The sequence below is a fragment of the Hirundo rustica genome, chromosome 22 (genome assembly GCF_015227805.2).
Source record: "Hirundo rustica isolate bHirRus1 chromosome 22, bHirRus1.pri.v3, whole genome shotgun sequence".
Taxonomy (NCBI): domain Eukaryota; kingdom Metazoa; phylum Chordata; class Aves; order Passeriformes; family Hirundinidae; genus Hirundo; species Hirundo rustica.
Window position 1 is genome coordinate 530,373 of NC_053471.1, and position 26,602 is coordinate 556,974.

The 26,602-nt window shown below is 46.5% G+C and overlaps 1 protein-coding gene across 6 annotated transcripts in view; it reads right to left on the bottom strand.

Annotated features, from left to right (window-relative positions):
* EIF4G3 (eukaryotic translation initiation factor 4 gamma 3) overlaps positions 1–26,602 on the bottom strand; it is a 141,819-nt gene that overhangs the window by 102,816 nt on the left and 12,401 nt on the right. For 2 of the 6 annotated variants that reach the window (XM_040084801.2, XM_040084800.2), the window contains exon 1: positions 1,136–1,869. The exons of the other annotated variants lie outside the window; for them this stretch is intronic. The gene's annotated coding sequence lies outside the window, so the exon portion shown is untranslated. Of the gene's footprint in view, positions 1–1,135; positions 1,870–26,602 lie in introns of those variants that run through there. 6 annotated transcript variants of the gene reach the window in all.

The window sequence follows — 26,602 nt, forward strand, 5'->3', positions numbered from 1 at the left end:
TTACAGACCCAGAGGGAGAAAGAACACTGGCTGGAAACCAAACAGAATTTTTCTGGAAACCAAAAATCTCCCCTAAAAAGAGAAGGATATCTGTTAATTAGACAGCCACAGCCACACTCTAAGGAGAAGGGAATATGTGACTGCTCTGTAAAGCAATTAAGGAAAAAAAATCCAGCCTGGAGCTGCTGGAGCAATCAGTGACACTGCCAAATGCTGAGTGAAACGACAGTCAGCAGGAATTCCTTGCAGAAATCTCCTCCTTGTATCACATTTCTCTGCTTGCTCCAATCACACTACAGAACTCGATTCTGCGAGATTGCTGTGTGCTGTTACAGACCTGGAAATACACCAAAATCAGCCCTTCCATCAGAATTTGTACAGGCTTCTCTGCTCCACCAAGATTGCAGGAAGACAGAAAGAACATTATTCCATTTTCTCACAAAGTGGATTCATTTACCCTCAAATGATGCTTCTCACCTAAACTCATTTCAGCAACTAGCAACCATTTTACCCCAAGCATTGCTGGCCTCTCCTCCCCTTCCAGCTCACAGCTCCAAGGAAGCATCTTTTTCCAGAATAAAAACACCCACGGTGCCCATGGGCACCTATGCAAACACCTTACACAAAACCATTCCAGAACTCCTGATTTTCATGCCTGCCCAGAAATGGAGCCAGTCTCCCACCAGCTTCCCCAGGGTTATATAATCCCCACACGTGTCCCCACTTGTACTCAAACTGTGCATTAAAAATCACACGGAAAAACCGTCAAGCAAGATCACAGGAGGGCAAGAAACCACATCAAATTTGAGCATTTCTTTCAGCTTTCTGGAGCAAGGAATCTATAAAACCCCTCCAAGCATGCAGGGATTTGATGACAGGGTGCTTTCAGGAGTGTGTTTCTCCTCTGCAGCCTCTTCTCTATTCACTATCCAATTAAAATGCAGGAGGTAAACATCCCAACAGCAGCAACACTTCATTGAGCTGGCTGAGAAACCACATGGCTCTGAAAAGGTTCAAAGGGAAAAGCTCTGCCAGTCACAGCAGCTGGAACTTCCGTGGCATCACCCCATCCTTCCCAGCTCCACCATCCTCCATTCATGGGGCCAAGCCTTTTGTTCAGCATGCTCAGTCTTACCTGGCAGTGAGCTCCAGCAGCGAGATCCAGGGAGCTCCAACAGTGAGAACCCAGAGGATTCCGGCAGTGACACCCTAGAGAACTCAGTCAGGGAGACCTCAGAGAACTCAGTCAGGGAGATCCCAGAGAGCTCCTGCAGGGAGACCCCAGAGAGCTCCAGCAGGGAGATCCCAGAGAGCTCCGGCAGTGAGACCCCAGAGAGCTCCGGCAGTGAGACCCCAGAGAGCTCCAGCAGTGAGATCCCAGAGAACTCAGTCAGGGAGACCTCAGAGAGCTCCAGCAGGGAGATCCCAGAGAGCTCACACAGGGAGATCCCAGAGAACTCAGTCAGGGAGATCCCAGAGAGCTCTGGCAGTGAGGTACCAGAGAGCTCCGGCAGGGAGACCCCAGAGAGCTCTGGCAGTGAGATCCCACAGAGCTCTGGCAGTGAGATCCCAGAGAGCTCCAGCAGGGAGATCCCACAGAGCTCTGGCAGTGAGATCCCAGAGAGCTCCAGCAGGGAGATCGCAGAGAGTTCCGGCAGTGAGACCCCAGAGAGCTCTGGCAGAGAGACCCCAGAGAGCTCCGGCAGAGAGACCCCAGAGAGCTCCGGCAGTGAGACCCCAGAGAGCTCTGGCAGAGAGACCCCAGAGAGCTCCGGCAGGGAGATCCCAGAGAGCTCCAGCAGGGAGATCCCAGAGAGCTCTGGCAGTGAGACCCCAGAGAGCTCCGGCAGTGAGACCCCAGAGAGCTCTGGCCACGAGCCGGCTCAGCACTGTGTCCTGTCCCTGCATCCATCAGCAAAGCCCACATCCTATCACAGCTACATCACATCACGGTCACATCCAATCTGTGCCACGCTGGGCTGGCTCGGAGCTCTTCCTGCCCATCCCTGTGCAGGCAGAGCTTGAGCTCTTAAAGAGGCAGCACAAGAGGGACTCCGTGGGGTTTGGTACCCAAACACTTCAATGCCACTGCAATCTCACTGCTTCCCTGCCTTCTGTGCTGTGCACACAGAGGAAAAGGGATGGGAGGCAGCATCATGCTCCCCTTAGCAAGCTGATATGGGATAATAATTAAGCCAAGCTTATAAAGGAAAGGATAAGGGGAAAAGATGAATTCCCCCACAGCACAGAACGGTTTGGAAAGCTGCATGGCAGTGAATGAGGAGCTGAGAAAGCATCAGTGCTCCCTATGAGAAGAATTAAATCGCTCACAAACTCCTCAGCATGAAATTTTACAGCTTGTTTCCCCTCAGCTTTTATCATGCTACCCCCAAATGTAGCACCACGAACCCCTTTACTTAGCAACTACTTCAGCAATCCATTTTCTCTTCAAAATCCCTCTTTTGACAGATCACGTTTCAGAAGCCCGAGGAAGGAATGCTGGCAAAACAAACTACAGCCTTTAGAAGACAAAACAACAACAAAATCCCAAAGCAAGCTCCACCAAGTGACACATTACCTGGGAAAAATTTAAATATGTAAGATCAAAACAGTGTCGTCATCTCTCTGTGCTGGAATATGACAACAAAACTGATTTCTTCCAAGAAAAAATAAAATTCAGGTTACAAAGCAAATAACTCCAAACGTAGGGAAAGGCAGGATTGATGTTTCCTGGGTGACCATAATTCAATCTTCCTGTATATCTGCAGAATCCAGCCCCTAATTAGAGGCCCACGCTGATTTCCCCCACTCCCTGTCACCTGCACGTTTCCAGCTCTTACAGGACTCGAGCACCCTGACCCCTCACAGCTGAGCTGCTCTTGCTCATAACAGATGAGAGATAATTCATATTACAAAACTCAAGACCTACACGATTCAAGGACTTTGGAAAACGTTAAAAGACGCCACATAATAAAACGCTGATCCTCCCTCACCATTCCCCTGCCTCCATCCAATGACGTATCACATCTCCCATCCTTGCAAAGATCACATTTTATTTTAGGGTGTGTTTGGGTGGGTTTTTTGTCTCTTCAGGGTTTTTTTTGCTAGTGGATTCCTGACAAGGGGATCAGGCCTTTTGCCTGAGTCTCAAAGGAATGAGGTGGCCTCTGTATGAAAAGAGTGCTTTTATTTCAGTTTTCTCAGCTGGATGCAACTGCTCTTGCACAATGTGACAGGATGTCAAAACAAAGCACAATTCTGAGCCCTGACTATACCACAGGTCAAGCTCCACTGGTGTTTCAGTGTTTGGTGTTTATTGTTATTATACCAGGAAAAAACAAGCACAACTTTTTGCTAGCATGAGCACTCAGGAATATGGTCACGGTTAAGAGCTGCAGGTGAGGACTTCCTTAAAAGCCCATGGCAGCTTTACACCAGTACTTAATTCTGATCTAAGGACTATTTCTGGCAAGTCAAGTGTTTTAAAAACAAAGGAACACAATAAAAAGTGTTTGCAAAGTGGCAAATATGGGGTTCATGGTTCAGAAGTACCGAGATTTTTAATAGAGCAGTACATCATCCCTGTCAAGAGATGCAAACCTCCGGGGTCTGCAACTTTCCAGAATGACTTATCCCCAGAAGGATCCGATGGCAAAAGCCATTATTAAGCTTGTTTCAATATTTTATGGCCCAGTATAAAGCTCCTTAGTGCCATATGTGTAGTCAATGTTCACAGCCCAAGTGCCATTTATCACACATATAAATTTTAAGTGGATCAATGAAGTGTTTGTACAAACAACCTCTTTAATCCTCCATGTATTTTGTGTATTAAACTGCATCACCCAATTATCTTTGAATTCTTCTTTATGGGCTATTTTATACTTGGAATAAAACCTTAAATAAGGTATTTATCTTCTCCTTTTGCACCAGAAATTCACCTAAATAAATATTGTTGATGTTTCACCACTCCTTTATTGCTTCATTCAAAATGCCTGACTGCAGGACTCACTCCTTGCTCCCCAACTGCATTCTGAAATGATAACTGGAAGTGATCATCCCTCTGCATTAAGTGCTCCTCATTAAATCATCCTCCCCAAGCTCTGCCTGGATTCAAGTGTTACAGTGAGGCTTTCCCTGCTTATCCCAGCTTATGCCATGCTCTAAATGAACACTCTCCTCATAACAAAACTTGCCTTGAAATACATCTTGTGCTTTTTACCTAATTATGTATAATTAATCTCAGCATCAGCTTCCAAGTAATCCCAAACACTGCCTTTCCCTGCTGTCTGCCACACAACGTCCCCTGAGCTGCGCTTGCCCGGAGCTGAACGGGAACAAGGAGAGCTTTCCAAAGAGAAGGGGCACACAAATCCTGATGAACCCCAATGCCTGTCGGAAAACAAGATTTCCAGGGCCCAAAATTGCAGCTTGAAAGGCAAATGTGACCTTCAAATGCTCACTGCAACAGTATGCTGTCCCTCTCCTGTCGCTAAGCAGATTCCTGCTCCTCTCCCTTTGGGAGCCCCAAACGTGTTTTGGGAATCTGTGGACGTGGGTGTTGGTACGTCCGACTGCGCGGCAGAGCCCACCTGGCACATCCCCAGCCCTTCTGTCTGAGCAGCCACAGCCACAGAGCACATCCTGTTTGCACCCAAGCACATCTCCAAATCTCCAGTTTACATCCCTTTAAATATCCATTCCACAAAATGCCCCGGGATCCCAGAATGGTTTGGGTTCTGAGGGTCCTCAAAGCTTATCCAGTGCCACTCCCTGCCACGGGCAGGGACACCTCCCACTATCCCAGTTTGCTTCCAAGCCCCATCCAGCCTGGCCTTGGACACTTCCAGGGATGGGGCAGCCATAACTGCTCTGGGCAACTTGTGCCAAGACCTCCCCATCCTCACAAGGAGGAGTTTCTGCCCAGTATCCCACCTATCCCTGCCCTCTGGCAGTGGGAAGCCATTCCCCTTTGTCCTGTCAGTATCTGCCTGTATAAAAAGCCCCTTTCCCTTCTGTCTTTGGTCCATGCGTGATAATCTCACAGTCAAGCCAAACAGGAATGCCAAAGGAAAGCTGGGGGCTAGGGAGAACCACCCCACCTTTGTTGCAAACTGTCTGTATTCCCAGCATCCCACTGATTCCATGATGCTTTCAAATACAAACCAGCAATATTGGGAGCACCAGCTGCAATAGTTCCACCTGCAGACAAGCACCTAATTAGCCAGAGCTCATTATTTCCAGGCTCAGTTTTGCATCTCTAAATTAGCCAGCACTGAGACAGCTCACCCGCACTAAATCACCCCAGACCTCGCCTCACCCCACGTGTCTGCTCCTGGTACAGAGAGCTCCTGGGGGCTGATAAGACCCACACCGAGCAAACACCACAAAACCCCAATCAATTCTTCTGCCCAATACAAATGTGTTTCTAAGGGCAACCTGATTTTGTTAGCTCATCTCTGTCTCCCTCCACTGCAACCTCAGCACGGAGGCAAACCAGCTATTTTCAGCTGAGACCTGGAAAGGTTGTTTGGGGTGGAAGAAACTGTGTCTAAACCCTGCTAATCCTGCTGGGATTTTCCTTGAAGCGGGGTGTTGGTGGGTGGGGGACGGGTCTGGAGGCGACACACGGAATATTTCTATAACTGTGAACTTTGAGGTGTATTTTTAACGCTCCCAGAAGTGGTCACAGCACAGCCTGAATAAGGTCAAATCCAGGTTTCAACCAAGCTGTGAAAGACTAGTAATTACCAAAAAAAGGCCACAGAGGTTGTTCCCTGGGTCGTGCCTGTGCCAGCTCAGGTAACAAGGTGAATGACGTGCCAGGAGAACATCTCTTGCTCAGCTACAGACAGCTGGCTTGTCCTGTTTCCTCCAGAAAACATCAGCCACTTCCATATTTTTTTCAATTCACATTTTATTCTCAAAATATATGGACTCTTCTAAGAAATTATAAAGTCAATATATCTCATCAGCTCCCTTCAACTGGAAATCATGGCATTGCCACAGAGAGGCAACAGCATCACGGGAATGTGCTGAGGTAGCCTGAAATTCCATTAATTTTAGGAGGGTTATTTACGATTGTACTTGTCCATGTTAATTGAAACTCCCATTAGGCTGCAGGAAACAGGCAATGCTCAGGAACCTAGAGCAGCCCTATTTGTCTTCCAACAGACCCTGCTGCTCTGAGTGATTCCTCACGGATGTCTAGCCACAACCCCAGGGCAGGCATCTTATAAACACCCCAAAATATTAAGGTGGGGAGAAAAGGCTCAACAAGGTGAGCTCTGGAGACTCTAGCTGAGTTCTAGAGAATCTAAGTTACAGAGGACTCTGGTGGGCCAACATCCCCCAGAGATATTCCAAATGAGGCCTGACCTCCAAAAGGCACCCAGTAAATGGGAAGCAGAGCTGTCACGCCAGCAGCATGCACAGCCAGCCAGCTCAGAACAGCTCGGCCCCAAAAACAGCCCTAAAGTCCTAGGCAGGGCAATGCCAGGAAGTTGGGCTCATGCCATGTGATACAGGGCTAAATACCTCCTAAAATTCCATGAAATGACTACAGATCTCTACTAGAGCTGCGCTGCTCTCAGTAATGATTAAGCTTCTCTTTGCTTTCTGAGCAAGGAGAGAGCCAAGGTGGGGGAATGAAGAATTTTGGTGCTGCTGCTATTTACATCCATATATTAAAGGCAAACCTGGATTTTTGTTTGTTATCTTAAGGTCTGCACCAAGACATCATTTCCTTATTTCTCGAAACAACTACCAAGTGATCAAAATACAGAACCAGAGTAGTCAGAATGTATAAGGATCCTATAATGTCTAAGTGCATATTTGCAGGTGATTCACAGATATATAAAGCAGGGGAAGAAAACCTGCATTTCCCTGTTGTTTCAGAGGAGCTGCACATTCCCAGGCACCAGCCATGTGTAGGAATAAATCACATCCAACATGCCCTAGGTAAGATCTTTGTCATCCTGGTACCAAAATTGGGGCGATGTTCTTGGAGAACCCACTTCCAGCTGTCTGGGAGGTCTGTGGGTTTAGAAACCACAGAGGTTTCCAAAACAGCAGGACAACAGGAAAGGAAATCATGGAATGGGTTGGGTTGGAATGGACCTTAAAGATCCCCCAGTCCCACCCCTGCCATGGGCAGGGACACCTCCCACTATCCCAGGTTGCTTCCAAGCCCTGTCCAACCCGGCCTTGGACACTTCCAGGGATGGGATAGCCATAACTGCTCTGGGCAACCTGTGCCAGGGCCTCACCACCTTCACATGGTAGAATTTCTTCATTTATCCAACTTAAATTTCTCCTCTTCAGTTTGAACCCATAACTCCTTATCCCATCAGTACAGTTCCTGATGAAATCAGCTCTTAAGCTGTTCCCTCCTTACAACACAGCAACTTCCCATTACTCAGTCCCTCTTCTCAAACCTTTCATTCTGCCTTTTAAAACTCCAAATGCAGCCCTAGGTTCCTTTCAAGGGACAAGGTGATTATGAAAGAAAGCAACTGCAGCAGCTGGATGCTCTCAGACCCATCCCTAGGCAGTTCCCAGCAGAAACAAGGGAACAGACAAGCCTCTGCTCCCAAGGCTCCTGAGGGCGAGGATAGGTACCCATGGCATCTTTAAGTTGTCAGGTGGGATCAGAGGAAAACTACTGTCAGGAAGGTGTAATCCAAAGGGCAGGATCCTGCAGGCAAGGATGGAGAGGAGGTGGAGGATTAAGCTGTCACCCAGGGGAAGGCTGCCCATAAAATGCTCTTGGTGTAGATTCCCTAAGCACATCCCAGCACAGGACTGTGGGGATGCAGGAACCCCAGAGGCAGCTGGCAAGGCAGATCTGAACATAACCCAGCGATCCTAAACATCAGAATCATGGAATCGAGGTTGGAAGAGTCCCCCAAGATCACAGAGCCCAACCATTAACCCAGCACTGCTGTGTTCTCCATTAACCAAGTCCCCAGGTGTGACATTCACACATTTTTTTGAACACTTCCAGAACTGAGGAGTCCACCACTGCCCTGAGCAGCCTGACCACCCTTTCAGTGAAGAGAATTTTCCCAGTACCCAACCTGAACCTCCCCTGGTTTCCTGTCATCCTGTCCCTTGTTTCCTGGGAACAGTCTGACTCCCCTGGCTGCACCCTCCTGTCAGGGAGTTCTGGAGAGCCAGAAGATTCCCCCCTGAGCCTCCTTTTCTCCAGGAAAATTAAACTACTGAATCTACTGAAAACTGCTGAATCAGATGCTTTTCCAGAATTATTTGCACTACCAAATGAGAACCAAGCAGATCCCCCTTAAGAAATCATTTTCCTTTACTTTGTTGACACGCTTGAGCACATCCAGAGGAGGGCAGCAAGGCTGGTGAGGGGCTTGGAACACAAGCTGGATGAGGAACGGCTGAGGGAGCTGGGGTTGTTTAGCCTGGAGAAAAGGAGACTCAGAGGTGACCTTATCACCCTCTACAACTTCCTGAAGGGTGGTTGTAGTCAGCTGGGGGTTGGTCTCTTTCTCCAGGCAGCAACTGACAGAGTAAGAGAACACAGTCTAAAGCTGCACCAAGGGAAATATAGGCTGGATATTAGGAAAGTTTTTTACATAAAGACTGATAAAGTACTGGAATGGTCTGCCTGGGGAGATGGTGGAGTCACCGTCCCTGGATGTGTTTAAAATAAGACTGGATGTGGCACTCAGTGCCATGGTTTAGTGGAGGTGTTAGGGCTGAGTTGGACTCGATAATCTTAAAGTCTCTTCCAAAGTAGTGATTCTGTGATTCCCATTCTAACAGCCTGAACCTTCAGAACTTGAATCCCCAGCATAAGAACCACGAGCTCCACAAATCAGGCAAGTCTGGGAGGACTTAATCAGAGGACAGAGGTTTGATGGGACTGGGAAAGGAGGAGCAGGTACACACTCTCACCACTGAGCTGAGGCAGTGCCGTGCTACACCACAACCATGCATCTACCTAAGCAATGCTCTGACTCGAGGCCGCAAGGGGACTTTTGAAGATGCTGCTCCCCACACCCATATGCATCTCTTCTAGGAGCACAAACCACTCCAAAAGCAGCAGCTCAGTCATCTGGAAGTACAGGGGATAAAAAGACGTCAGTAAGATAAAGGAAATAACAAACAGCTTTTAGTTTTGCCCTTCCCAATTACAGAAAAGCCACCAAGCCATCCTTGCCCTGCGCTGTCCCCCAGGGGCTGACCAAACTTGACCACACCAGCAATGAACAATCTGGAGGCTGCAAATACAGATACAAATGTTAAAATGATCCAAACTGAGTAAGTAAAAGGCTTTCAGTTGACCAGAGACAGTGACATTTCTTCTAAAATTATTCTCGCAGCTGGCAGCAGCTGCTAAATCACTTTCTGTGCTCTGAGATAACCCAAATATCTGCACACTCACAGAGGCAGGAGGTCTCCCATTGAAATTGCTGGAGGGGCAGCTGTTCCTGCGTCGGCTGCTCCAGACACAAAGCAAGGCCACGTTGGACAAGGCTTGGAGCAACCTGGGATAGCAGAAGATGTCCCTGCCTGTGGCAGGGGTGGGACTGGATGAGATTTAAGGTCCCTCCCAGCCCAAACTATTCTGGGCTTTTATATAACCCATTAACTTGATTTAAACAGGAGAAACCTCCATGATTCCTGATGAAGAAGCTTTTCCAGACGTTCTCACGTCCCCAAATAATTACCATTTTAGTGGCAGTTCACAAGCCTAAATAGCTCAGCTGCTTCTTTTAATTAGAATATTTTATTGCACCCCTGCTATTCTCTGAAATGAGACAAAGCTCTGAAGCTCCCCTGCCACTGAAATATTTCTTTTTGATGGCCCTGACAAAAATAAATTCCCTTTTGGTGTCAGCCAGCAGTCTACCTCTACACCACCTCACCTTGCTGCCCTTCCAACACAAAAAATTCTCATCTGTCTACTCAGGTAAAAGAAAAGTAATAAACAATATTAATTCCAATAATAACAACAATAATTTATTGTAAAAGTGACTGAAGTCTGTGGCTGTTACGATTTTACACAACTCTGACATTGCACATCTCATGCTTTCAAAACACAAGAGACAATCCTGGATCAGAACCACAAAAAGCTGGAAAAAAGCCCGAGTCCTCCATCCTGCAATTCCTCCATCCATCCATCCACGCCTGGGGGGCCAGGAGGGAAAGGAACAGAGACTTGAAAGGTGCTGCAAGCAGTAGATCTAAAAGCTGATCCTCCCCTTGCACCCTCCACCTGCATGGAGCATTGCTTAGAAACTTTCTGGAGCACTGTTAGCTAGAGGGGCAAGGGGGAATAATTCCAGGTCATGGGGTAGCCCCAGTGTCCCTGGGAAAAGGGAAGAAAACCAAGGCATGGTTCTCTGAGGGCACAGTGCTTCCCCTTCCCCTGCCACAGGCACTGGGCTGCCACAGGTCAGCTTCCACGGGATCCCAAACCAACGTGGAGACACACATTGGCACCCACAGCTTCTGCCACCTCCCTCAGCAAGGAACAGTGTTTCTCAGAAAGGACTGAGGATCACAAGATCCCTTGGTGAACCAGCTCAGCCTGGTGATTCAAGAGAAAACTTTTTTTTCCTTGGCTGAGTGAAGTTTTCCATGGATTTTGTGAGCTGATTTAAATCACCAAATGCTCACATGATCATCACATCTGAGACCAGGATGCAGACACGGCCCAGTCAGCAAAGGCAGAGTCACCCTCTCCACTGCAGCTCAGAGGGACATCTCTAATCCCAACATGAAACCACAGCCATGAAAGCACCCCCAGAACATTCCAAAATCCACACTGTGAACCAGAGACCAGTGCCTTTCTCAGCAGAACTCCTCATCCTGCCCTGTAGCTTTGCCTGGATATGGCTACACACCAGGCTCTTCCTACACCCCAGGCTCCTCCCTTCTTCCTCACTCTTCCCTTCCTCCTCGTGTTTCCACACCTCCACGACACGACTGCCAGAGCTGGGAGAATGGCCCAGAAGGGCCAAAGCAGATTCTGAAGCTATGAGAAAGGAAGTAAAGCAATGGGCATGTTCACTGCAGCTGGAGTCACAAGAGGCCCTGTGATTGTCCAGGATTGTTTTAGTCCTTCATGTGAGAGGGCAAGGGGGTGAATCTTGGTAGGACGCAGCTTATTCCTGAGGGATGGAGTCTGTCTAGGTGAAGTAAAGTGATGCAGAGCAAATGAGCAAGAACCAACACAGACACCACAAGGACCACTTGAGCCTCAAGGCAATTCAGGCCCCAGGACAGGACACAAAACTTGTCATCTATTTACCAAAGAAAAAATAAGGAAATACATGGGGAAAGCAACACTTTATCTGAGAACAGATTTCCCAGTGCTTCCATTTAACACTGAGATTGTTCTCTATGCTACCACCTGATTTGAAGTCTTCTAATTTTTTAATGAGCAGTTCATTTCAGTGCCATTAGTTCATTAGCACGCCGAAGCTTTCAGGAGATGTTTTACATACCACCTTGAACGTGTCAGCTCTTGCCTCCTCTGGAAAGACACTCTGGGAAGGGCCTTCCATCTGGAGCCGTGTCCAGCAGCACACAACCCCATCCTGTTCTATGGAACGGGTCCAAATCCTGCAGCTCCACCCCTGCAAATGCTCCCAGTTTTGTTTAAAAACAACAACCGAATGCTACGGTCACAAGCCAAGCTGTGATGGATATTTGGGATCTGTCCCTCCACAGCCCGCTGACGAAATACAGCACGTGCAGTGTGACCCAGGTGGTGACTGTAACACAGGAGCGTGTTTGGAAGGGAGAATTCTGAGGGAAGACAAGTTTACACAGGGGTCAGGCTGCAATTCCACATCATCTGCCAGGCGAGGGGCTTTAAATTGTTCCTTTTTCTGGTTTAGGGATTAAGTGCTGTGGGGGAGGAGATCACCAGCACTGGGAACAGGGACCAAGGAGAGATCACGAACAGGGTCCAGCCTGGAGCTCATGATTCATCCCAGTTCCTACCTCTTAGTGCACTGCTGGGAACAGTATTTATAGGAAGTGACACTAAATGGAGCACTGAGTATTAATTTATATCTAGGGAGTCTTTATAATGGACATGACAAGCAAAAAACAGTCAACACTGGAAAAAGGTAAAATCAAGGGATCTGCTGTTGAACTCCAGACATGAAGGTCCTGCAATTCAAGATATGGGGCAGGTCCAGCTGGCACAAGGAGCTACAGGGCACTTGTGTCTATGTAGGCAGTTCCCTCCAGCCATCTGGGGACTTCAAAGGAGAAGGGAGGGGAGGGAGGAGGTGACCATTTGTGCTTAACTGTAAAATTGTTTAGCAAAAATTCATGAAGGTTTTAGCCTAATGGAACTTGAGATAGAAGGCTGATGTCCTCCCTCATCCCTTACAAGGAAAACAGGAGATAACTGTCATTTAGCCTTCCTCCATATGAGAATTATGCCCAGAAGCTGCTGAATGTCCACAGCACCAAACCCGCAGCTGCTCCCAAGCTTGAGTCCAACATAAGTCCATATATAATCTACCTATATAACACAAGTGACCAAGGGATAAGACTTCTTAAAACATCCCATAATACCAGAGATATGTGACTGCTACTCAGACAGCTTCCTCTTTTTTGTATTAATTTCATATGAAGGCCCTCAGAGGTGGCAATGCTGGTATTGGAGGACAAACTGCTTATTAAGGAAGGAGTTTCCAGCTTGTGCTACTTCAGTGCAGAAAGTTTTCTGGCACATCTTGAGAAAGAGCAATTTAGCAGCAGCTTGTGCAACTGGTTGCACTCTGCTCTAAACTGATGAAGGGATGATGTTACCTGGGATACTGAGGCCCATGCCTTCCTTAGCTGAGGGGGTCCCTCGAGGTGGGAGCCAGCTTTGAGGCCCAGGATCCCAAGGAGCAGCTCACCAGCACTAACACAGGGTGCAGCTCTCAGGAAAGCTGCCGGGACAGGAGCAATCACACCAGGAGCTCCCTCAGAGCCACAGGAACAGGGACAAAGATCACCAGGAAGCATTTTGGAGTGTTTGTCCTCAGTGCAGCAAGTAACTGTATCCATCACTAGAGGGGTCAGGCACACAGATATTTACACCATCATTGGAAATCTCCATGCCAGAGGTGGAAGTTGGATGCCTGTTTTATTGGAGATATTAATTCTCTTAAATTCAGGAACAATTAAAGAATACCCATGCTGCACAGAAAAAAACACAGAGCGATGTAGATTTTTAAGCAGATTTAACTGAAAACAATTCTCCTCGATGCCTGAAGCACCACATGTGGCTTTTCCAACAGTTACCGCATCCCTATCAGCATAAAGAGCTCTCATTCTATAATCTTCCATAATGCTTTAAGATGCAAAGTATCCTGCCCTTCCCATTTCTCCTGAGTCATCTCACTCTTCACGCTCCTCTATTTTCTCAGCAAATGCCAAGATCAGTGAGATTTTCCTGGGCAAACAGTGTTATTTGATGGCACAAGAACTGAGAGGTGTAAGAACCACTTACGCAACCGAGTGGCTTTAACGTAAGCCAGGAGTATCCGAGGTCAGCGCTCACCTGGGCAGCACAAACACAGCCCTGATTTTCCAAGGGAGGAAAAGCTGCTCTGGATCACACAGCAGTGTAATACCCCACCATTTCCAGTGCAGTTATGCTGCTGCTACCAGTAAAGCAACTTTTCATTTCCCTAAACATTGCTGAAATATATTCCTTAAATATTGTACAGGAACAGCAATTCAGGAGCATTTATAAGGTTTGCATCCAAGTTTGTCGTACCTGTATATTTGCATTATATCCAATAAAAGGGACGGATTTATAACTTTTCCACCTGTGATTAAAACCCAGTATTTCTTTAAAAAAATAAAATAGGGGTTAATCAGGAATACCTGCGGCACTTTTGCCCCAATTCTCCCAGCAGAAGTTTCACTAACTATATCCTTGGACTGATGTGCAAATCTGATGCATAACATCAGCTGATGTTTCCTGCAATTGGTGCTGAGTATGGGCACAGCCAGACCTGCATCCCTGAATACTCCAATCCCCCAAAATCATCACATTTTTAGCAACAAATTATCAGAATGCAAAAAAAACCCCCAAAACCTAGTCCCCTCAAAGCCAGGCAAATTCACCTAAATTTAACCTAAAGCACTTTAGTGAGTTTGTTTACTTAAAAAAGGAATTTTTAAGGACCCATATACATAGAGTTTGCAAAACTGCAGAGATAACTGACTCTTCCTTTAAGGAAAAAGAGAAAACATATGCTGTAAAATTCCAGAGCATCCAAGCCCAGCTAACCCACAGAGCTCTTCAGAGACCATCCCCATTAATTAAAGTGTGCTGAGCTGTTCACAACTTCTCACACACGTTCACTACATGGATCAACTGACAATACAGACAATGACAGAATCATTTATAGCAAATACACGTGATTTCAAGATTTATGTAAGTATACACCACACACACTACCTGTGGATTTGTGTGAGGTTTCTTAGGATTGTGGATCAGAGCTTGCTTGAGAAGTTGCTTCTCCAATTAAGTGGAATATTAAGCATGCTGCCTCTCCATATTTTATACATAACTGAGTGATTGTATCCACATCCTGTGATGTGTTCCTCCATATTCAAGAGCACACAGCCGAGAGAAAGCATTCTGCAAGGTCAGCTATTTCATCAGCCATCCCCACTTTTACACTTTCTTCCCTTTCATCCCACAGGTTATTAATCCCACAGGTTATTAATCTTTCCCCTACCCTGATGTAACCAAAGGCACTCTTGAAGGGGAAACCCAACTGGAAATCCCCAGCAGGAGCTCCACATCTTGAATTCTGATTCATTTAATCACACTTGCTATAGCCTGAAGTACCTGGCCTTGGCTACATGAAATGTCTTTTTCCTCTTACTGTTTAAGTGGGCACTTCCATCTGGGTTGACTCACACCCAATGTGCCCAGAGAGACTCCTGAACCTCCAGGGTGACCCAACACAAGGCCTTTTGTAAAAATAAGAAATGAAAAAGCTTTTGGGAGGGCAAGCGAGGATCTGTGCACAGATAAAGGACAAAGAAGGCTGTTTTCCAAGCAGAAGCAGTTGTCCAGCCAGGTGGGTAAAGGCAATCCTCATCTGTACCTTGCAGTGACAGACCTGTGGCAGTGGGAAGCACATCATGGCATATAGGGCAGAGGGGAAAAGCCCACTTGGCCCTGCTTTAAGGACCATCTCTGCCACAGGTGAGATGAGGTGCTGCCATGGCACCCAAGGAAAGGCCAACACATATAAACCCTGGCTGATATACAGCCACTCAAACACACCCCACAGGCTTCATCCTCTCCTGTTTCCTTAATAGAAGAGCTGGTACACACCCAGGACAGCAGAGCTCTTGAATGGAAAAATCTGAGCACTTTTCAGGACCCTCTGAGTGGCACTGGGAACCTGAGATGAGCTGAGCTATGGAAACACCCACCTGAGGCCGTTTATTGCATTGCAGGCACAGAGCTGGGGCCAGTGGCTCAGGGGAGAAGGAAACATTAAGGCACAGAACAGTGCTCAAGCAAAAAAAGTTAAAATTTCACCATGCAGCCCTTATGAAATAGCGAAGAATTAATTTTATTATGGATAAACTGATTACCACTTTGATTATTTTCATTTTATGTTACTTGGCCTGATCGGCTACTTTGTAAGGAGCTGCTGACATCAACACTGAACAATCAGCTTTCACATGTTTTCCCAGCTCCTGGGTCTCTCACACTCTTGCTGCAGAAGGACAGGGACTCCCATATGAGCAAAAGTTAATAATAATAACAATGATTATCACTGCATTTTTTCCTTCAGTGGCATTAACCTCCCTGGCTCTGGACATCAGAGAAGACTTGACTCAGAACAGAGTTCCCATTTTGTGATGTCTACAAGAGCGTCAGAACCGGTGCATGAGTAATGGCTGTGATGTAATGGCCTCTGAGCCCAGCTGATCCACATGGGAGCCAAGGTTCCACCTGGATCTTCCATGCAGCCCTGGAGCACCTCTCTCTTCCATTCCCAGCCAACTCAGGAAGCACAGTGACCAGCAGCATCCCCCAGACACTATTTCAGAATTTTTGCAAGCACAGGGACATCTCCTCTGTAACCTCCTGGAGGTGGTGCAAGAAGAACAAGGCATTTCAGAACTTCCCAAAACTGCCACAGAAAGAACAGTGAGAAACAAGGTTTGAAAGACAAGCTGAGTGAGCATTTGGTTTGTTCCCCCTACACTGCAGCTCCTGCCATTTCTCCTCATCATGAACCAAGCGATAATTACAGCTGGATTGAACACCACCACTGCTCCATCCAGCTCACTCCAGTCTCCACACTGGAGCAGAGAATCCCCAAGACACCCTTCACATCCTGCTCCAAAGAATTTTGGTCAAGGACCTGGAGTGCCAGCACAAGAGGGAATGGCTTTGCACTGCCAGAGGACAGGGTTAGATGGGATATTGGGAAGAAATCCTTCCCTGTGAGGATGGTGAGGCCCTGGCACAGGGTGCCCAGAGAAGCTGTGGCTGCCCATCGCAGGCAGTGCTCAAGGCCAGGTTGGGTGGGGCTTGGAGAAACCTGGGACAGTGGAAGTTGTCCATGCCCATAGGATGAGCTCTAAGGGCACTTCCAACCCAAACCAAAAGCCACTGCATTCCGCTCACTTCTGAAATCTGAATTTTTAATACTGCTCAGTCTTCAGGGATGAGGTGTGTACATGGTTTTGGGAGCAATCCCATGGAACATGGCAATGCTTTGTTGCCTGAATTAAAAGCCTCAGCTCTGAGGCTGGCACTTACACACTTTGCAGGGTGAGTTACGAGCAGCACTAATGACTGTAGCAGAAGATCCAGTGGGATCCTGACCTCCTCTCATAGCCTGGGGCCTCCCAGTCACTGAATGAAGCACTCCTGACCACACCTGTGCCAGCTTCTGGGACTCAGGTTCTTCAACACCTCCACTGAGCAGGGACAGCTGACTTGCTCTTTCTTGGGAGAGACGTGGGTAATGGTAGAGGCATGAGAAATGGATATTTATGGCATTTGGGAAGGAAAAAAACAAAGAAATTTGAGGTTCTCATCCCCCGCAAAAGCTTTTGAAATCCAGTCACTACTTAGTAAAAGGAGTGAACAGCACTGCCAGATACTCCTTAAGCATCTGAATTGTGGTTCCTTGCTCCCCGCACTGATTTTGGTATGAGGTCACAACAAATCATCTGTAACCCCACAGAATAAATCTCCATTTACCTATTTCCAAGGAGGTTCAGACTTTCAAAGGAAAAAAACTCCAGCAATATAAAGAGACCTCAAGAGGACAAATACCTGAAACAGAACCATGTGCATGAAAAGTACTGTGACAATTAGTAAGAAAGTGTGAAAAAGCAAGTTAGTACTTATTTCCTAGTAGAAGAGCTGGAGCTGAACACACATCGAAGGGAGGAGAAATTAAGGAAGAGAATGCAAGGACCCAAACGAAAAGGAGAGTGGATCCAATTCCTTCAAAGCCCAGCAGCTGGGTGTGAATGTGGCCACTCTCAGTACAAGCCCCACGGTAAAAGGAGCAGCTCCTCTTGTCATTCTCTGGTTCATCTCCTGCATTCCATGTGAGGGAAACAGAAAAGCTTTCTCTAAGATCAGCCCAAATAGGAAAGGGACCATTGCCCCAGCTCCAGGTTTTCATCACCACCCCAGTCAAACACACATTTAATACGCTGAGTTCTTCCACCCCGTGCATTTGCCAGGTCAGCTGAGCCAGTATAACAGGCATGCAATTGGATTTTGTGTTTCTGGATAGCAAAGGCTTAAGGGACTAAAACGGGGATTGTGCCTTCCCACGGCTGATGGAAGGACAAACTCAGATGGTTTAGAGGATCAAGCATCACACAAGTATGGTCAAGACCCCTCCTAACTCAGCTGCAATCCCCTCCCAACCGTCCTGGAGCTGCTTCCTACCTTCACACTCTGACACCACTGCCACTATAATCAATTATCTGATTTAAGAGTTCCAGGCTGATGGTTCTGCATTACAAACATTTCTCTTTACTCAAACCTAGTCAAACTGAGCCTGAGCACTGGTGTTTTAAGTCCAGAAGCGCAGCCGTGTCTGTCTGAGCACAGCACATGCCTGTGAAAATCACCATGAATAAATATGCAGCACTCCAACATCAAAGACAGGAAAAGAAGAGCAGTAAAAAGGGCACCCAAGGTCAAAGCTGACACCAGGGCTGCTAAACCCACCCAATCCTTTTTACTAGAAAAAAACCTTCCTGAAAGACTTGCAGAGGAAGGTGGCAGATTTCCTCCCAAGAGAAAGAAAACCAAGATCTGAAAACCTGCATTTCAGCAGCCAGATCAAAGCCATTGCGTGGATGTGTGCCACAGGTGATGCTGAAGCATGCTGTGGTTTGGGTGACTTTGGGAGAAGGGGGATTAGAAGAGTATTCCTTGCTTCAGTCAGGGCTATGTGCCAAAATCCAGCTCATTTAGTCCAGTCCTGAGGTCTAAATCCTCTACCACTGAACCAAGAAGTGTTTTAATCACTGAAGATGCCAGGGACACAACTTATTTTTACTTTGTTGGGTAAGTTTGGGCAAAAATTTTTAAGAAACTATTCATAAATGTGTTTCATGGACACATCTCACACTTTTTAAGAAAAGCAAATGCCCCAAGGGCTTCAGATTTTGATTTAAAAGCCTCCACATTTATTAGCCTTCTGGACATGCAGTGAGGACTATCCTTTGTACAGGGAACTGGAAGAAATTCAGACAAGGCTTTAGTTAAAATTCACACTCCCCCTATTGGGCTCCACTGCCACACAGGGATTTTACCCCAGGCACTGACTTCCAAAGCTAAAAAAACCCCAAAAACCTAGAACCAGACACTCTGACAAGAATAACAGAATTAAGACAACACTTACTAAGGCATGAGGAGTGTTCGTATCGTGCAATCAACCAGTTGTGAAGTTGTTTCTGGATAAAGTAATCCCTTCTGAGTAATTAACAAAGTATTAGTGGCTTTTTTGGTCACAGAATTCTAGAATGGTGTGGGTTGGAAGGGCTCTTAAAGCTCATCCTGTTCCGCCCCTGCCATGGGCAGGGACAGCTTTCGCTATCTCAGGTTGCTCCAAGCCCTGCCCCACCTGGCCTTGGACACTTCCAGGGGTGGGGAGCTCACTCCAGGATGGAGTACACTGCAATCAGATAGATCCACATCCCTCCACAGGTGGCAAAGAAACACCAACCTAGGGGGTTCTCCCACCTTCCATCCCCATGCTGCTGTATCTGTCTGAAGTTGGTTTAATTTATTTAAGACTATGGGCCTTCAAGTCCTTAAAAATAAGCACATACCAGCACAGGTACTTGCTATGGGTGACACACGAGCTGGCTGAGGGGGACTGATGAGCAGTCGTGCCTGGGGTTACTTTTTCCAGTTTGAGAGTGAGTGTACACTTAGCAGCCATCTATTGAAAAGTTTAGATCATTCTCCATTTGGTGAAAAAAACCCAATCAATCAAGCTCTCTTGACATGGATTTCTCCTGTGACTTGCTCAGGCTCCTCCATGTGTCTGAACACTGTTTTTCTCCCCGTTTGTTATATACTCACTACAGAGGGTTCTGCCATCCTTTAAAAGGTGCAGAAAATACAGCCTCACTTTTCCCAGCTCCACAATTCCTGTTCCAGTCAGGGTGATGGAAACCAAAGACAACAGAGCTTTACATGCTATTAAAAATTGGTTTAGAATACTAAAAACCCAACTATTTTTAGAAAAAAAAGCTGCACTGAGGTGCTTTGAATTCTGCAACAGCCTTTGTGGTCATCTCTCAACTGCTGACACTACCTCATTTGCACAATCAAACTTATCCTTGTCCTGTTCTCCCAGTTTGTTTCACCCGACAATACATTTGAGGCACAACCCCTCCAAAACCTGCCTGCCTTCAGGATGAGAAACAACCATTCCCGCTCCATCCTCACCCCTAGAAGCATTTAGATTTATTTTTGCACACCTGCTATGCTGTGTGCTCTCCATTAGCTGCTTCCTAGCAACTTATTTCCTGGAATTAATTTCACAGTGATGTTTCACAACGATTAGAGAGCACCTACCAGCACCTTTCAGGTTTATTAACATGGAATTGGTAAAGTAGCTTTGCTTTTGGTCATCTCTATGTACCGGTAGGAAATGTGGACCTAGGAGATTCTCCCACCTTCCATCCCCATGTTGCTCTATCTGTCTGAAGTTAGTTTAATTTATTTAAGACTATGGAACTTCAAAAGCCTTAAAGCCATTAAAATCACAACCCCCTCACACAACAGTCAGTCTGGGGTGATGCTGAGTGAGTTTCCCACTGTTGCACAGTGCGCCCTGACTCGGCGCTGTCATTTAGCAGAGCAGCGGTTTTAATAAGCGCTTACATCTTCAGCTGCCTAACAAAATAAGAAAATTAAACAGGACAACATGGAGCCTAATCCAGCAGGGTGGGGGAAAGGCAGTTAGTGTTCCCAGGCACCGGAACAAGGCGCTGGGCTCCGCATGCGCAGGCAGTGCCGCTGCCCTGCCACGCTCCGCTCGGGCATGGATTTGCCAGGATCTGTTTACACAATCCACTTTTCCCGGCAAAAAGCATGAAAGAAAATACTCTGCAGAGAATCTAAGAGGCAACATGTTCTCTCTGCAGCTTTTTGCATCTTCTTCCTGCGAACTGAGCAAACAAAATGAATTCAGAACTATCAGCGCTGCTCCGGAGCTGCATTAACAACGAGCGTGAGGCTGCCCGGAGAGAAAGCGGGGACTGAACAACGTTAACAAAAGCCCAGAGCGCGCTGGCTGTGGCCAAAGCCGGAGCCTGAAAGGCTCCTTTGTCTCGCTGGTCAATGCAAATCCATTCAGCAGCCCACAGACAGCAGAAAGAAGTGAGGGTGGGAGGAAGAAGAGTCCCGTCTCTTTAGGGGACGTCTCCTCAGCTGCCAGGCTGCGAGGCAGAGCAGGGACTCGCATGGACACAGAGCAGCGTTCCAAGCGCCTGCAACCCCGGCACTGCGCACAACAAATGCCCGCTGAGGACATGCTCTGCTCGCACCCAGCCTTCCTTGACCAAAGGACACACGTTCCAGGAACTGGACATCTAGTCCCCAAAAAGCCTCCAAGTGCAATACAAATAGTAAACTATAGAAAATAACCCCCTATTTCTGAGTCTGCTGGCTTTTCTGCAATCCCTTCCTCCCAACAATGAGCTATTGTTCCACTCCTGGGACTGAGGAAATGTTTCTGTTCGTTCTCAAAGTCCTTTACATTTAGAGACCTGCTCCTCATTCCAACCTCATTCCCCACCGTGCTAAAAGCACCCAGCCATTCACAGTTCCAGAGAAAACATTCAGTATTGACTCCACAAAACAAAATTAACACCCTCTTCCTCATTTACTTAGTGCTACCATAAAACAGTGGAACTCAACAGCAAACCAAAATATCTAGAACTGATCAAAGGAGGAGGGTCCCAGTTGGTACTGGAGTTCCATTTAAATGTGGACACATGCCACCACCAGTCTAAAATGCAGTGATAAAGGCGAGCACCACCTCCAAGGATCTGATGCTTGCCAGTCACGTTTCTCCTCCCAGACGTTGAAAGAAGGGTACACACACTCCTCACCTCGGCCACACAGCCACCAGCAAGGCATGATCCTCCATGTGGTGGAAGACGTGGCCATGGAAGGAAGAGATTTCTGCAGGGAGTCTCACCCACATACAAAAGAAACATTTAAGTGCATTAAGAGCAAAATCAACAGTGCCTATTTCCACTGCTTTAATTTTTCTCCACCTCTGTGCACCAGGATCACCCAACTCTCCTGCCCTAAGCAAGGAGCTCCTGAGTCTCCACACACAGGACACATGCACTGTCTCAAAGGAAACTGGCTCCATTTTTCTTTAGCAGCCTGACCTGGGATAATCACACAAAAAGCAAAGCTGGCCAAATCCTGTCTTTTTCACCACCCCATAAGATAATGCATACGCTGTGTTTACACACTTCACTTTTAGGGACTCTACATCTATTTTTGGAGATGGCCAAGGGGTAAGATATTTCTCCATACAAAAAAGTAAGCTAATTTATTTTTGCCTAAAACACAAGGGTTTCTTAATTGCAATCACAGCAACAACTTCTGCAAGAACAGCTTGTAAAGATAAAAAACTTTCTTCTCCCTGTGTTGTAGCTGAACTAAAAAGAATAAAAGCCCCACCATAACCAGAATTTTACTTAAAACTGATTGACAGCCCATTCACACGGGCCACAGCTCACACAAGATGACGTTTCCTTCTGGGATTTTTCAATATAGAAAAAACTCTTGCTCTTCACCATTGAGATAAAGATCTTTTTAGAGGTACTGATCTGTTGCTTCATTGGAAAATGAAAAAAGGTTTCATTAAGAGTCAGCTGTGCGAAAAAAGTTACTGCTCTTCACACATCCAGAGGGGAAATCCACTCAGAGGGACCAAGGCTGGAGACATATCCAAACACACCCCTGGCAGCACAAAGAAGCATTTCAGACACACACACACACTCCTGCTACTCCTGCTCCACTGCAGGAATATTTTCTACCTCTTTTGTTTCCTTACAGGTGGGGAATTGCAAGACAGAGTAGGCAGCTTGTAAAGAGGGGAAGAGGAACTTATAAACCAACCTGCACAGTGAACAGCCATGGACCTGTGGCTGCTGCAGAAGTGGGAATTTACAGCTGCCTTTGCAGCACCTATTTTATTTTTCTCTATTTTTGTCACGTCCAATACTCTCAAGTCCAATTATCAGAACATCCTCAAAGGTGAGAAATAAAAAAGAAGCAGAGAAAAAAAAGAAAGTTATCCTTGGGGTATAAAAGAAAGTGATTCTTATGCAGGGTCAGGAGCTGGACTTGATGATCCTCGTGAGTCACTTCAAACTCAGGATATTCCACGATGATCTGGCGTGAAATCAGGTAATTCTTCGTGCACTCAAAACTCCCATGAAGGAAGCGGCGGCTACATTACACAGGCTTGAAAAGCCTAAAGAAATGTGGAAATAGAGAACAAGGAAAAAGTCCTTAAAACACCTATTGCTGATTGGCAATGACTTGGGCTGCCACTGGCAACTCTGGCATGATGAACAGCGATGGGATAGAAATAGGAAATGCCTTTTTACCTTCCTAAGGTAGAGCTGCTGTGTTGGTCATTGAGAACAAACGCAGAGAGTCAGTTGTATTTATTTATATTTCGAATCACAACACGCACCACACAGCATTAAATAACAACTCCTTACTCCAAAGCTTTAGTGTTCGTACCATAGATAAGAGAATGTCAATAATCTGCAGCAAAATACACCATGTTTCCAGATAAAGTGAGATGTATTTGCTCTATTTAATTCTGCTTTGTACAGTCCAGATAACATGTTTTTGCAATTATGAAATGCCAGCATTTAAAATCAATCTATGATAAAAGTTAATTTAACAAAAAAGGGGAAAAAAAGCAGTTCTCAAATACGCTAATACATGGTACAGGAGACCGCCAAGATGCCACTTATACTTGAAAATTCATGTAGAACAAAATTAAGACCTTAGAAAAGCCAGACAAAAACCACTAGAAGAGCTCCAAGTGTAGATGCCCCTGATCAGGTGGGTTGAAGTCCCAACTGCTGGGCTCTTTGCTGCTTTCAGTGCAAACACTGCAGCCAACACTCCAGGCATAAACAGGCTTAAAGGGACAAGCAATACAAGCAAAATGTGTCAACCAAATGAGCTTCTTCAAAGCATCATTTGTAGAGGTTTCCTGGGTTTATGTTCTTTGCTTTTACTGAGTGGTAAACTGCAAAGAGGGTGATGCATGTTTTGGGTATAGAGATAATACAATTCTGTTCACTGATCTCACCCCATTTCACAGCTGCCCAAGACAACTCTGAGATTGGGATGATGTTAAAATACTGTCCTGTCCCCTGGCACCATGCAAAGTGACCCCAGAAACTGTGCTTTTCCCTTGGAAATGAAAGCCTGCCCTCTGATTCTACCTGCTCCTAATGCTTGCAGTAACTGGCACCACACCTGAGGCTTCTCAAGAAAACTTTCTCTCATGGGTAACTTCACACCTTGACCGCTCCCACCCTGTGATTACACTGACCCAGAAACCCAAACCTACAAATGGACATCCTAGGCATGGCAAAGGCAAGCCCAGCTTGGCAACAATGCAGAAAAAAGTCAAAATTCCAGCAGACAGATGAACAGCTCCTTGCTTGAGGGCACCACATGATGAACCATGCGAGCTTTGGCCTTTTCTGCCCACTGATACTGAAGGTTGCCAAGGGAAATCAATATTATTACTAGACACAACCAAAATGACATTATCATCCAACATCTGCAGCTGGTCTTTACTTTTCAGACCCTGGAAAGACTATTTTGTCACAATTCCCTTGTATCTAAGAAGAGTTCAGCAAGACAGCTGCTCTGATTCTCTCTGCAGTCAGGATGTGTCAAGAAAGTGAGGAAGCTCCTTTAAAATAATCCTGATTCATTCACCCTCCCATGCAAGTGACCCCACTTTCTTCCACTCAATTCTTCTGCAACCTGGCTTCTTTGGAACAGTGATGAACAGCAAACAGCCTCAGCTGTTTCACAGAATCACAGACTGGTCTGGGTTGGGAGGGACCTTAAAGACCATACAGTCCCAGCCCCTTGCCAGGAGCAGGGATGTTACTTCCCAGGGCTATGTTTCCACCCCTCCTGGCCCATCACTGGCTCTTAGGCTTTAATCCAGATAAACTTCCTGAATTCCTGAGTTGAAGATAGAAGGTTACAGTGAAGAAACAGCTTTTTTTCTCACCTTTAAGCAAGATAAAATAAAATACCTCAGTTACACCACCCTGCCAGATGACAAAGGACTGCTCTGCAGGGCACCACAGTGAGGGCCAAGGCCTCCAGCTGGACAAGATCCGCTTCCCTTGAGGCACTCACTGAAAAAACCAACACAGGCAAAACGTTCAGGACCTCACACTATGACACCAGTGGCAGTAAGGGCAGAGTCAAAACTAAGGGATCAAAAGGTGAGTTTTAGTGCCTCACCAAATGTTTCTGAGAATCATGGAAACATTTCACGTCATGGAACATCTTGAGCTGGATGGACCCACAGGGGGCATCCAGTGAACCCCCGGCCCAACACAGACACCCCAACAATCCCACCCTGGGCATCCCTGGCAGCGCTGTCCAAATACTCCCAGAGTTCCGACAACCTCGGGGCCATGCCCATTCCCTGGGGAGCCTGGGCAGTGCCCAGCACCCTCTGGGGAAGAACCTTTCCTGATCTCCAACCTAAACCTTCCTCTGACACAGCTCCAGCTGCTCTTTCAGTTCTGTCTCTGCTCACAGGGAAGGGACTGGAGCTGTGCCTCCACTGCCCCTTGGGAGGAAGCTGAATACAAAAGGAGGTGAAGCCCCTCCATCAATACCAGCTCAATGTTTTCACTGATATATCTGAGCTGTATTTTGGGTGACAACGCTCAGTGCTACAGTGGAATCCCCTCGCTCTGATTTGCTAAGCTTTGTCACAACATGTTTATTATGGGATGTGTTAAGGGGATGAAGCTGCCAGCAGCAGCAGAAACTGGAGCAGATCCACTCTGTCCAATGGCACTTGGATCAGTCTGCCTTCAGAGCCATGTTATGGACAACCTGGGGAGCAGCACATCCCAATCCCCACCTAAAAATAACTGCATTCCAGGAGCGACAGTCAATTCTAACTCCATTACTCAATCTTGATTAAATCTAATGTTCAGTATATTTCTTAATCAACTTGACTCAAGTGACTACCTTAAGATTAATCTCTCAAAGCCTTTTTCAGGGGAAAAAAGATCCTTTCACGGTCTGAACACACCAAGGAGCAGGTAGAACATGAAAACGATTATCCACAAAGCTTGTTCTTTCCAAAAATATTTGGCAAAGCACTGGGGGGTTTTTTGTCTGTTTCATATAAACACGATGTAAAATGAAGTTAAAACAAAGTCTCAAAAATGCCCTTCAGCATTTAAAAAGGATCCAAACTCAGGGGAAAGAAAGCATTTTGAACATGGAATTTCACAGCACGGTGTGGCAAAGAAAAAAGTCATTTGGATACTTTTAACTGCATTTATTTTTGCAATTAACTATGACAGAAGGGAAAATAAATCTAGTACCTAACAGAGCCGTATCTTTACATTGCTTTCCTTGGTGAAGTTCCCCTAGAGCAGCCTTTGGCTTCCAAGCATTTGGTAAGTGTTAAAAACCATATTTATGTATAGAAGAGCTCAGCAGGGAAATGGCATGCCAGCTGCCAGACCCCTAAGCATGCATGGAGGCACCTCTGCACACTGCAAACCTCCCTCTGGAGACCATGGAATGCAAAGGGGGTGCCAAAAACCCTCCAGCTGCTCAGGAAGGCATTTCTGCTCCAGCTGATAACACCCCCCACAAAGCCAACTACATCCACCCCCAGGCTGGCAGCTCAAAAGTCCTCCCTGACCTGCGAGAGTAAAACAATCCTTGCTTGAAACAGTTAAACGTGGAAATGAACGGAATCATGGAATCCCAGAATGATTTGGGTGGGAAGCAACCCTAAAGCTCATTTGAACCCCT